This window comes from Callorhinus ursinus, unplaced genomic scaffold (assembly GCF_003265705.2).
Source record: "Callorhinus ursinus isolate GAN/ISIS: 27379988/994484 unplaced genomic scaffold, GSC_fseal_2.0 scaffold4, whole genome shotgun sequence".
In the NCBI taxonomy this organism is placed as follows: Eukaryota; Metazoa; Chordata; class Mammalia; order Carnivora; family Otariidae; genus Callorhinus; species Callorhinus ursinus.
In genome coordinates, this window is record NW_027397066.1 from 117,617,450 (window position 1) to 117,631,311 (window position 13,862).

At 45.7% G+C, this 13,862-nt stretch overlaps 1 long non-coding RNA gene across 1 annotated transcript; it reads right to left on the bottom strand.

Annotated features, from left to right (window-relative positions):
• Window positions 1-2,981: 2,981 nt before the first annotated feature.
• On the bottom strand, window positions 2,982-13,530 carry LOC141372511 (uncharacterized). The gene is made up of 3 exons (XR_012377779.1): window positions 13,083-13,530; window positions 6,675-6,832; window positions 2,982-4,059 (listed from the first exon to the last, which is right to left on the bottom strand). It is a non-coding gene; the product is annotated as an uncharacterized lncRNA (long non-coding RNA).
• Between the last annotated feature and the right edge of the window lie 332 nt (window positions 13,531-13,862).

Below are 13,862 nucleotides of genomic sequence, written 5' to 3' on the forward strand. Positions count from 1 at the left end.
AGTGGACATGGGGTCTGCTGCTTTTTTAAGACCAAGGGTGGAGCTGAGAGCTATTAGTAGAGTGGCAAAGGCCAAAGGCAGGACATTGGCTGGTATTGCCAAAGAGATGGTTACATATAAAGCAGAGTTCCCTATTACTCACATGTAAGTGGTGGCAGTAAAATTAAATTCAGTGGGAATGAACAACCACTTAGATACTAACCAATACTAGCACAGAATTCTCTCCCTAAAACTAAAAGGTTGTTTTCCTGAAACTTGTCTTACACAATAGCAAGAAATGCTATGTTTGGGTCATTTAATTAATGCCTTAGGGAGAAAATTGGACAGAGTAGCCAACCTTGCAGGAACTTACAAGTATTACCACACATGTTGTAAACTCAAACAATGGAGTGCATAATAACTAAATAGACCATCAGTGACATTACCCAGGGCCCAAGTTAAAGGGCACTGGACAATTCCTTGCCATGTACTGACTGCTGCTTGCGAGATGCTTTTCAGGATTTCTCCCCCATTTACCTGAAATGGTTAGAAGTTCACTTTGCATCATTGCAGGTTGTGTTTATTTGCATTTTAAGATAGGTTTATTTTTTTTCTGTATCTGGTTTCCTGCTCAAGTGTCCAGCCCTTTCCGATTTGGAGTTGTTCTCTCCTCCTTCCTAGAATAACTCAGATGTTTGTGAAGGAACATTTGCATAACTGAGTAGGTTATTTCTCAAAGCAGAGCTTTGCAGCCTGGCTCTGTCAGTTCCTCTTAGAGGTTTCAGTTCTCCAAGCCGAGCACAGCTTGTAATAAAAATCAACACTCACTGGACGTCTCTGCACACTTGGTGTGGAGCTCGGCGTTTTACCCTAACAGTAACGCCGTGAAGGGAGTATTATTATCATCATTCAGAAATGGGGAAACTAACCCATAGCCTAAAAATTTTGGTCTAGGTAATCTCACCAGTCGGTGGTAGACAGAGATTTGAATTCAGGTTCAGCTGACTCTAAAGCCATAAACAGTTTTTTAAAATTATGATTGTGGGCATATAATATCCATATAATATAATATGTTATACATAACATAAATTTACCATATTAAGCATTTTTAAGTATACGGTTTAGTGGTATTGGGGACATACACACTCTTGTGGGACCATCCTCCCCCCCATCCACCTCCAGAACCTTTTCATCTTCCCAAACTAAAACTCTGTACCCACCAGACAGTAACTCCCAACCCCCCTCCCCCCCCCCGAAACCACCATTCTACTTTCTGTCTCCCTGAATTTGGTGATTCTAGTTACCTAACATAAGTAGAGCCATACATTATTTGTCCTTTTGTACCTGGCTTATTTCACTCAGCATCATGTTTGCAAACTTTACCTAGGTCGTGGCCTGCATCAGGATTTCCTTCCTTTTAATGGTTGAATAATATTCCACCGTGTGTATTATACCGCGTTTGCTGATGGGCATTTGGGTTGTTTGTACCCTCTGGTTATTGTAAATAATGTTGCTGTGAACCCTGTCCCTGCTTTCAACTTAAGGTCCTTAATCTTAAGTGTTGCTCCACGTAGCAGCAAGATCGCGGCTGAGAGACCAGGGTTGAGGAGCATGCAGTTTCCTTTATATAATTCAGAACAACACATCTCCGACATGGCAGAGAGGAAAGGAAAGAGTACAAGAGCTTTGTTACCCTCCCAACAACTTCCCAGCGGAACAGGGACCACTGTTGTCCACCTGATGGTACCTGGAATCAGTCATGAAACACAAGTCACAGTTCCTCTTTTCACAGTAAAAAAAACCAAAACAAACCACCCCCACATTCTCACCATGGAATGGAAAAATGCCTTCTTCTTCTTCTTCTTCTTCTTTTTTTTTAAAGAAAAACCCTGCTCTTTGGTGTAATTTATATGATTGTGCATTTCAACCCCACCCCCACCTGCCTGGTTCCCTCCCTGTCTATCCGTGGGCACTCTGGCTCATGCTGATATTTGCATAGATCTGTTTCACCTGGGAAGACACATTTCTCACTCTCCTTTGGTCATTTTCTATCTTGACAGAGCAGGAATGGCTTATTGCTTGGTAATTATTTAGAAAAATGTGAAAAAGAAACTTTCTCTCCTGATTCTCCTTGGTAATCTCTCAGTGCCAAACCTCTTGAGCATCCCCTGTCTGTTCTCTCTCCCTCTCTCCCAAGTCCCCCACATCCCCTTCTTGATGCCGCTGGTTCAGGAGGGTCCCCGGAAGAAGCTGAACAGGAATCACCGGTGTGTCAGGGATTGGTGAGCCCCCAGGGTTCCAGGGGAAAGGCCCACCTGCACTTTGCTCCTGCCGCAGCTCCCGAAGCTGCCCTTCGGCTCCCTCCGGCACTGCCGCCTGCCCCACCTCACTGCTCTCTGCCCAGCACTCAGCTCCACTCTGATGCTCTGTCATAGGAATGACGAAAGTCCACAGGGATGTGCACCTAAATTCTTATGCTTGGGGGAAAGGGATACAGAGCTAAATGGGAGCCCTAGATGTTTCTAGCTCCTGTCTGCCTGCAAGGAGGTAGCTGTCCCTTATTCAGAAGGACAGGGCCAAGAAAAGCGGTGTCCAAAATCACAAACTGAACTGAGGGAGAAACAGGGAGTGAAGCTGGTAGACTAGCAAAAAAGAACATGAGGCAAATTTTAGATCGGGGGTCAGAGTTCGAAGCCAGGAGATGGAAGAATCCTGTAGGGAAGGTTACATGATAAAGGGAACTTGAGCTGTGGTCCTTCCTTTTGAGGCCCAAGCTGTGGCCTAAGGGTCAGGCACAGAGTCCATAATATTCCTCCTAGAGTTCTGAAGGGCAGGTGGGAGGAACTACAGTGATATACCTGAAGGTCTCCCCTGTGGTAGTGGCAATCTGCCTTTTAAGGCTAAACTGGCATGAAGAGAAAAACCATCTCAGAAGGGTGGGTATTTTTTATTCAGTCACTTTTTTTTTTTTAAGAGAGTTCAAGCAGGGTGAGAGGGGCAGAAGGAAGGAGAGAGAGAGAATCTTAAGCAGACTCCACGCTGAGTGCAGATCCTGATGTGGGGCTCGATCTTACAACCCTGAGATCATGACCTGAGCCGAGATCATGACCTGAGCCGAAATCAAGAGTCAGGTGCTTAACTAACTTAGCCACCCAGGCTCCCAGCTTTTTTTTTTTTTTACGTTTATTTAAGTAATCTTTACACCCAACGTGGGGCTCGAACTCATGACCCTGAGACCAAGAATGACATGCTCTTCGACTGAGCCAGCCAGGCACCCCTGGTCACTTTCTGTTCTTAAGGAGAATTTCTACCATAGTCCAGCTTCATGTATTTATGCAGTAGGAAATCCACTTTTTGGTATTAGGATCAATGTTCCCTCTGAATTTTTTAGGCTGCAGGTGGAATACCTTGTTAGGGGATTCACAGAATAGGAAATTGGAATTCATGGGAATAGATATTAATTTTGAAATTGAGTACAGTTAAAGTGGGCTTCCCCAAGGCTTTGGCTCCCTGGCAGTTAGGTACTTAAAAGCTCTTGCCATCAACCCGCCTCCTCCCTCCCCAACCAAGCAAAGTTTCTCTGGTTCTTCTCCACACAGTCAAGCCCAACTCGTTGTTCCAGACACAGCTCGGTGCCAACTCTTCCAAGAAAGCAACGTGGGCTGCTGCAGCCCCAGGGACTTCTCCCCTCCTTCCACCACACTGCCGCATGACCTGTGGTCTCTCCCGCACGAACGCACTTTCGTGACTGAGACCCGGGAGACAGCATGCCTTCAGAGGGATCCTTTTGCTTTCTGTATTCTGGAAGGTTAAGTGTTGTCCCTTGAGAAGAAGGTTCACTTGAGGGAAGCAGGTTCCTTGTATTGTGCTCTCCATAGGTAGGTCCAACCCAGTGCTGGGGCCCACACTGGTTCTCAGAAATGACGTGTTGACTCGAGCATCAGGGAATCAGGGACAAAGGGCCTTTCTTGTCACAGTTCAGCGCCATGGTTTTGCAGAACCATTCAAAGGAAGAACAGCGTGCTGGCTCAGCAGACCTTGTTTTCCTGGCTTTCAGTTAGCTCCTTCAGTGGTGATTTCCTAAACATCATAACCAGAGAGGGACACTGGGAATGGTGAAGTGTGGGTATATTAGGTTTTTACAGAAAAACAGAGCCAACAGAAAGAACAACAGTGAGAGGCGGGGGGTCAATTTTAAGGAATAGGTTCAGGCGATTGCGGGGGCTTGGGTAGGCCGGCAGAAGCATAGCAGTCTCAGTCCAAAGGCAGTCTGCTAGCAGAATTCCTTCTTACTTGGGGGAGGTCAGTCTTTGTCCTATTAAGGCTTTCAGCTGATCTGATGAGGCCCACCCACATAATACAGGGTAATCTACTTTACTCAAAGTCTATGAATTTAAATTTTTTAAAAAAGATTTTGTTTATTTATTTGACAGAGAGAGAGAGACAGTGAGAGAGGGAACACAAGGGGGGAAGTGGGAGAGGGAGAAGCAGGTTTCCCACCGAGCAGGGAGCCCGATGTGGGGCTCGATGTGGGGCTCGATCCCAGGACCCTGGGATCATGACCTGAGCTGAAGGCAGACGCTTAATGACTGAGCCACCCAGGCACCCCTACGAATTTAAATTTTAATCTCATCCAAAAAAACACCCTCGCAGAAACATCCAGCATGTTTAACCAAGTAGGGGACTTGCCCCGCCTGCTGGATTGACTAGCAACTAGAGGCTTTATTTCCTAGTGAGACTAGAAAACAAACAATTTGCTAAATGGGAAAAGGTCAAAAGGGAGAAGCGCCATGCAGATCCAGGTTGCCGATCTGCACAGGAAAGGGAACAGATGGGAAAACCTCCCGGTGGCAATCTAAGGCACCTCTCTCTGGGAGGCCAGAGGCAGCTGTTGAGGGCTTCTGAGAGACCCCAGTTCGCCCCCAGACCCAGCTGGGGGTATCCTCTGTGGACCTGCTGCTGCCCCCTGCCCCCCTCCCGGGCCCTCCTTTGCTCTGGGCCTCCAGCCTGAGCCGCAGGCCTGAACACAGAGAGTGCCCCGCGCTCTGGAGAGCCCCAGCTGTCTTCTGGGCGAGCAGATCTTCTTTCTTTCTCCTCCGGGGAACACTTGTACGCTTCTTCACGGTGCTGCGCCACCGCCACCTCCAGCATGAGGTTTGTGCTGACGCTTCCGCCTCCATGAATTTCTCCTCCTCTGTGACGCTGCTCTGTGCTTGCTCTGAGCAGCAGCGCCTGTCGATGATCTGTGTGACTGTCGTAACCAAATACCACACACTGGGGGGCTTACACAGCACATACAAGCTTTCTCACAATTCTGAGGGCTAGAAGCCCAAGATCAAGGTGTCATCAGGGGTGGTTTCTTCTGCGGCTTCTCTCCTTGGCTTATGATCATCTTCTCCCTGTGTCTTCGCATCGTCTTCCCTCTGTACATGTCTATGTGTAAATTCCCTCTTCTTTTTTTTAATAGTTTTGAAAAATATTTGATTTATTTATTTGAGAGAGAGAGCACAAGTGGGGGTGAGGGCAGAAGGAGAGGGAGAAGCAGGCTTCCCGCTGAGCAGGGAGCCTGGTGCAGGGCTCGATCCCAGGACCCCAGGATCATGGTCTGAGCCAAAGGCAGACGCTAAACCGACTGAGCCACCCAGGTGTCCTAAATTTCCTCTTCTTATAAGGACATTAGTCATATTGGATTAGGGTCCACCCTTAGGGTCTCCTCTTAATTTAATCATCTCTTTGATCACACATCTCCCAAGTCGCCTACCTCCCAAGCAAGGTCTCACATTTGAAGGACCAGAGATTAGGACTTCAACATAGGAATTTGAGGGGGCACACGATTCAGCACATAATAGTGTCTTTGGGCGAGCTGCTCAAGAGCTCAGTTTTTTCACTTGCCCAGTGGGGATCATAGGAATGGCTGTCCCACAGTGCTTTCGTAAAGCTGAAATGAGTTGATGTGAGTAAAGGAATTAGCATAGAACCTGACAAATAATCATTATTCAATACATGACAGTTGCTTTAATAATACTACTTAACAATTATTGCTATTTATTACATGTCTTATTTAATAATTTAAAAATATTTTTTAGGGTGCCTGGCTGGCTCAGTCAGGGGAGCATGCAGCTCTTGATCTCAGGGTTGTGAATTCGAGCCCCACATTGGGTGTAGAGATTACTTAAAAATAAAATCTTTAAACAATGTATATTTTTAAAAGTTTAACACTTAGAATTGTTCTTATTATAATAAGAATTAATAATGACAACACCAAGTTAAAGTTGTGGGCTTTGAAGTTATGCAGACGTGGATTCCCGGCTCTAGCAGCTGCTTGATCAGTGGCAAGTTATGCAATCTGCTTGTCTGTGTCTTGTTTTTTGTTTTGTTTTTTTTTTAAAGTAGGCACCAGACCTAGCATGGAGCCCAACACGGGGCTCCATCTCACGACCCTGAGATCAAGACCTGAGCTGAAATCAAGAGCTGGACACTTAACCAACTGAGCCAACCAGGCGCCCCCGTGTCTCAGTGTTTTGATCTGTAAAGTGGAGATATGAAACCACTATGTCACAGAACTATGTAGAGACTTACTGAGCTGATGTATAGGAAACACATATTAACCATCCAATAAATGGTAGCTCCATCAGTTAGGTTAAAAACTACCCCAGATGCTGAAAACACAGTGCGGAAAGAAGAGAGAGCCTTACTTCTCCCTCAGGCAACAGTGAGCCAGCCAGACTGAGAAGGAGGGCAGCGCTCTGCAGTGCAAGGTCGGCAGCATGCTACGTCCCTTCCCTGTTGTTCTCTGCTGTCCCAGGGTGTCATCCTCATCTGCACAGTCAAAGTGGGGTTTGCTGCAGGGTCCCTGTTACAGCCAGTGGGTGGGAGAAAGAGAAAATCTAGGATAAGTGACCTTCCTTTAAGCAAGTGACACACACAGAACTTTCCTCATCTGTGCTGAGAACTTGATCACATGGCCATCGCTAACTCTCAGGGAAGCTGAGAGATACAGTCTCTAGCTTGGCAGCCTGTGCTGAGCCAGAATTAGTCTGTTATCGTGGAAGGAGGAAAGAATGGGTTTGGTTGGAGGAGGGGGCGTCGCGATAAAAGGAGTCTGCAGCAGTAGCTTCTGTATTATTCCTGTGTGGCTTAAAAACAACACTAGCGTGCCTTCATTATCTTCCCCCTGTAATTACTCTAGATGGTCCTTGAATGCAGGGATGTCGCCTACCACTTCAGTTCCTGTCATTACATCTCAAGAGCCAAGCCATAGACCCAACTGTGCTAGTCGTTTGCACAAAGACTTGGATTTGGTTATATGCGTCAAGCAACACAGTACTACTGGTTAGACCTCAAAATCAAGTATCCCTTAATTTTTGAAAATGATATCTTCACATTATGTTGTCTAGAAAGTAAATAACATTTTTCTAGTTTATTTCCATTACAAACTCTTAGAGGTATTTCTGAAAGAAGAAACCAGTCTGATTAGCAAAGAAAAAGAAGGGCCCATGCAGTGCTTTGGAAAACAATGTGATGTGAAAACAATGAATTCCTTGATTGAGAACAAGTAAGATTTTAAAAACTGATATTTGATATAAAATGTTTTTAAAATAGTTCAGCAGTCACATGTACCAAGTAGCCTCACCTGTCCCTTGCACAGTGTTGGTATTTCCCCTTATGTTTATGTGTCATTGTTTCCGCCTATGTCTCCGATCACAGTTTGTCAGTTTCTTTCTTTTTTTTTTTTTTTTAAGATTTTGCTTATTTATTTGACAGAGAGACACACAGTGAGAGAACACAAGCAGGGGGGAGTGGAAGAGGGAGAAGCGGGCTTCCCGCTGAGCAGGGAGCCCCATGCGGGGCTCGATCCCAGGACCCTGGGATCATGACCTGAGCCGAAGGCAGACGCTTAACGACTGAGCCACCCAGGCGCCGCCACCAGTTTGTCAGTTTCTTGAGCTGTTATTTTTCTGTACGCCCCCACCAACACGTTTCTGTAGTCACCAAGATTTTGCCATTCATCCTCTCCTTTTCTTTTTCTTTTTTTTTTTAAGATTTCATTTATTTATTTGACAGAGAGAGACACAGCGAGAGAGGGAACACAAGCAGGGGGAGAGGGAGAGGGAGAAGCAGGCTTCCCGCCGAGCGGGACCCTTGAGCCGAAGGCAGACGCTTAATGACTGAGCCACCCAGGGGCCACTCCTTTTCTTTTCTTTTCTTTTTTTTTTTTTAAGATTTTACTTATTTACTTGAAAGAGAGCAAGAGTGAGAGAAAGAGCACAGAGGGAGAAGAGGAAGCAGACTCCCCGCAGAGCAGGGAGCCCGATGCGGTACTTGATCCCAGGACCCTGAGATCATGACCTGAGCCGAAGGCAGATGCTTAACTGACTGAGCCACCCAGGCGCCCATCCTCTCCTTTTCTTACTCTACTCTTTTCAGGTGGTCCTATTCATTCTAATACATCTTTTATATGCAGACTCATGTTTTGTATTGAATTCCAGCTTGAAATTTCCAAGGGCCTGACGCCCGCCCCTGAATGTCCCATAGCTAGCCCCAGCACCACCTGCTGAAGTTGAGCTTGTCATCTGGCCTGTCCGTCTGCTCCTTCTGTGTTATCCACCTGCAAGTGGGAACATTACCAACCCCTCTAGACGCCAAGCTAGAAAGTCTGGACTTACCCTTCCTTACTTCTACCCTTTGCCCTTCTCCTAGTCCCCTCCCTAGAATCTAACTTGACAGTGACCAGTTCTTCTGGAAGGTGGTAGAGTCAGCATTTCCCTGGGCAGCAGATGGCTTCCACAGAGGCTCGCTGCTGGTGATGAGCAGCATGAGGACATGATGATGAAGCACTTGACAAATATCTGGTGAATGATGAAGGCAGCTTCTGTTACACACTGGCAGTATCCTTTGGCTATCTGGATATGATGGCATGACTATAAGGCCAATGAGATGTTTCCCCACATGGGAGCCTGCTTCTCTCTCTCCCTCTGCCCCTCTCCCCTGCTTGTGCTCTCTCTCTCTCAAATAAATAAAATCTTAAATTTTTTTTTTTTTCTCACATCATACAAAGCATTATTCTAATGCTAAGGAGATTTGCTTGGCTTGGACACTGTGGCTTGCAGAACTTAATATTTTTGATTGGGGAAAGGGATGGAACTGGAATTCGTTTTAGCTAAATGCATGTGAAGAACTGTTTTCAGAACATCGGTGGACTGTGACTTTTTTGGAAATGGTTTGGACTTTAGCACCAGGAGAAGAAAATTTGGAAGAAAATCCTACAAATAATGGAAATCTGACACCTATGCTGGGATTGTCCTGGTTTTGCCAGAACCCAGGCTAGCACTTCCTCTACTACTCACCGCAGCCTCGGGTAACCCAGCCTCTGCCATCAGGCTACCGCTGGAATGGACCAGATTTGGGATGCTGGTGAGGAAGGAGTGACTAAGTATTTACAATTGTCACTCAGTGAAAGCTTTAGTGAAACTCAAAGCTTCATTAGAGTGAGCTGATTATGGAGCAATGGTGGACGCAAGACCCGGAGGTAGCTGGTCAGAAGATGTGAGCAAGTGATCAGGATAGGACTAAGGGGGTGAGAAATTGGAGACAGGACTGGCTCTCCTCGAGAGTTTCCCCTGGACTTGTGCCTCAGTCTCGGGTGGGAGAGAGAATGAGCAGAAATGTAAAGGATGGTTTTCATACACGGGTCACTGCATTGCACTGGGAACCAAGGGCAAGTCTCGTCTGGAATCATGGTGACAGAGGGTAGCGCAGGAAGGACAGGCCCCACTTCAGTAGAACTGTTCTGAAGCAGATCGGTGCAGGCTCAGTGTGATTTTGATGGCCAACCCGGGCGGTAGAGGAAATGCATCCTCATTTGGCTTTGCCAGCAAAATTGTGGAAGAGAGCCAGAGCAGAAAAAAAGGAAATAACAAATGTCCCAGAGTGGTAGAAAATATTTGCCTGGGGGAGGGGTTCTCTCCCTGGCCCAGCATAGCTTGAGTAGGGGAGCAGAAGGCCCCACCCAAGGGGGTGAAAGTGAACCAGATAAATGTGTTATATCAAATCACCCAAAAGCTCCCAAAAGTCTCCCAAATACCCATCAACTCATGCCAGATCCCAAGTCGTGACATCACTAAAGAGACTGCTTGCTGTTTTTTTTTTTTTCCAATTTAATTCGGAGGCTTGGAGATTTCATTTGACACAATCCTCTTAGATATCAACAAAGCTTCTGCATGCCACTGTAAATTTGCTCTTCCACAAAAAGTCTGCAAAGATGCATCTTGTTTTTCTAGTGGATTTCTTCCAAAGAAAGGTATTAAAAGATGAACTTCAGATTTTCAGGATTCCACTGTGTGTGTGTGAAGGACGTCTTCACACCTTGAAAGCAGCCAGGTGTATTTTGTGTACGTATCTGCTATCATCTGGGCTTCTCAGGGATCACTTGTCAGGAATTTCTAATTATCCTTTCTTGCTGTTACTAATAATTGCACATTTTTGCAATGCTCTTAAGCTCGCAGAGCACATTGCCCTAACACCTGAATGCATTTTCTTTTCATAAGAAGATATGGACCACATTTTGTGGATGAGGAAACTAAGACTTGAATATCTTCCTCAAGGACTAGCTGCTAACGGGACGGATGCTGTCTGTCTGCAGGTTTCCTGGTGTTAAACCTTTATTCTCTTATCTGTGCAGAGGGACATTGTACTACTAGTAAATGTTATTCACAAATCATTTCTCAAATGTAATTTTATCCAGACCTGATCAACCAAGTTGTTAAGCTGGAAAAAAAATAAGAATTCCCTCCCTCGGATATAACTGAGAAAACAGATCAAAATATACCCAGCAGGAAGAAAGAACATGCTAAGAAAACTGAGGCTGTACTTTTGGTGTCTGTTTCTCAGATGGAAGTGGTACTGTTGTGTGGTACTTACTGCTCTTAGGGCACTGGTGTCCCATAGAGAGGACACGGCACGGGGCTGGCTCTCTCCTTCCATGAACTAGCTGTCTTCTGTTGTGTCTGTCCTCATCTGCAAGCTGGGGATGGCGCAAGGAAGTCCAGCCTCCCTGCTGCTAACACAGCAGCTGTTAAACCTACACGCTGTCACCCTGTAAAACACCACAAGGCCAAGTGTGTGTGGCCCACTCCTCCCCCTGGGTCACCCCCAAAACTCTGCCTTGTCTGATTCCTCTTCCCTTTCAACACCAATTGTGGTGTTCACTTTAATGAGATAGCCCTCCTCTGAAAATGTTAGCGGTAGCCCCATGGGTTCATCTTCCCCACTGAGGCAAGAACATGTTGCATGTTCCTCCTAGAATATATTGTCTTTCAAAAACCCACTTGACTTCCATGTTGTTAAGGTGAGAGCTCCTATGATTGGTGTGGATGAAAGTGTTGGAAACTGTGGCGCCTTGTCACTGATCACTTCTGGACTCTGGCAAGCTAACTTCTCCCTGGCTATTTTTGGGGCCATGACTCACCGTCAGTTCAGTAATAGAGAACTCCTTAAGGGCCAATAGCAAGGCACAGAGTGGAGCAGGACAATCTCCTCCCGGTTGGGTGGTAACCAAAAATAATTCGAGCCATTCGCTAAGCAAGGCCAGGTGCACTCTTGCTGTCCAGATTTCAGTATCAACTGTGCTCTTTCCGTGTCTAACATCTAAAAGCAGGGGCAATGTATGAAAAATGCACATTTGTTTACTAGTTAGAGCGCCTTTTGTTTTTCTGACTGTGGTTGGCTTGGTTCCTCTAATTCGGTTCCGGTTTGTGTGCGCATGCCTCACAGTGAGCTGGAGGTTGGACCGTGCAGGGGTCTCCCCGGTGGGTTTGGCCTCATGGGTGGCCTCCCCCCGGGGCTTGGCTTCACACTGGAGCTGCTGCCCACTTATTTAAGAGGGGCTGATCCCTTCCCGTGAAGCTGGAGCTATAGAGAGCCACATTCAGATGCAGGAATCAGGGGTCTTCTAATCACTTGCCTTACATTAGTAACGTCTTTACATTCCTATCTGAAATATATGTGACAAAACCCTTTCAAGCTGCAAAATCTTTTGGATCTCCATAAGAATCCTGTTGCCAGCAAGGAGGATTATCCAGAGTTCACAAATAGAAGAACTAAGGACCCTAGACGTAAATAATAAGATCAGTAAGAATAAAAGTGACTTCTTGCTACCATTTATTGAGCACCTACTCTGTGCCAGGCATGGGAGTAGCTGTTCTACTCACATTGTCACTCATTTGGTATCAACCCTGCTAGGTACATTCTGAGCCCCGTTTCACAAAGAATCTGGTGCTCTGGTGCTCAGTTAGGTTGTTACTTGCCTCAGGCTACATAGAAAGCACCACAAAGCTGGTTGTAAAGCTAGGATCCTCTGGTCCCAAATCCCAGGGTCTCTCCACCATGTCATACTTAAATGATTTGCTCAAGGAACTGAAGTATTCCCACTGTAAATGTAATTTGCTTTCCATTGCATCGAGATATGCCCATTTTTTTAAAAAAAGATTTTATTTATTCATTTGAGATAGAAACAGAGAGAGAGCACAAGCAGGGGGAGAGGGAGAAGCAGGCTCCCCGCTGAGCCGAGAGCTGGATGCGGGACTCGGTCCCAGGACCTGGAGATCATGACCTGAGCCGAAGGCAGACACTTAACCATCTGAGCCACCTGGGTGCCCCGAGATATGCCTATTTTAAAATTCACCCTTGATCGGTATTCCCTTCCATATTCCCTTTCTCACACTCCTGGATTCCCTTACCTAAGAGTATCTGATAAAAAAAACCCACCAAGTCCTAAGACGGCTCGCTAGCACCTCAGGTTATAGTCCATTCTCTCAAGTCATGACATTCTCAAAATGAAAGTGAGTTTAATTACCTTTTTTAGAAAAAGGAAATACTTATCAGAAACAAGGAAATGACATGATGAAATATTATTATCCCAGGCAGGGGTTTTGGAACAGATGCACTACCATTACTATTAGCGAGGGCTCTTTCGTTGTAATGACAGCAAATCAACTCAAAATGTTTGTAGCAAAACGACACTTAATAGTTCAGGTTCCTGAAAGGTCTTGGGTAGATCCTAAGGAACAACTACATGCAGGGCTCTGTCTTTTTCCACTTCTCACCTCTGTTTTCCTCTGTTATCTTCCTTCTCAGTCAGGCTCTCTCTGAGGGCTCGTGTATTATTTTGCTCGGGCTGCCATAACAAAGTGCCATAGACTCATTTCAAACAGCAGACACTTATTTTCTCACAATTCTGGAGGCTAGAAGTCCAAGATCAGGGTTAGTTCCTTCTGGGGACTAGGAGGGAAGGACCTGTTCCAGACTTCTGCTCTGTGCAAGGGCAGTCCGTTGAGGGAACAGCATGAAGAAAGTCATCAAGTCATGGAAAAGTGTGGTATATTTGAGAAACAACCCACAGTCCAGTGCAGTTGGGGCACAGCGTATGTTGAGAAATTTCTTTCTCCAGATTTTGTCGTAGCCTGAGAGGACAACTCCAGTCTTGTTTCTGCTGGATTTGGATCCATAGTTCATTGGATTATTATCTACAGTTCTTCTTTTGTTTGTTTTATGTAGTTCTTGGTCCTCATATACCATATGAAAGTGGCTTTCACAGGCCCGAGACTTCTCCAGTTCTAGGGAGAAGCAGAGAGTTTAAAAAGAGGAACAGAGAAAAATGAGGAGCTTGTGTGTGGGTCTAATTCCTTCTGAAAGGGGAAAGCAAGTCTAAGTTTGGATGTCTTAGGGTTACCTTGAAATTTTGCTGTGCAAAATTAATTAATGCAATTGTTTTAGCCAAGTCTAAAGGTGATCAGTATCTTCAACTTCCTCTGAAATAAATCTACATTGTTGACAATTTTAACTTTGATCATTCCCCTCCCAATTTACATGACTTTATTGTCATT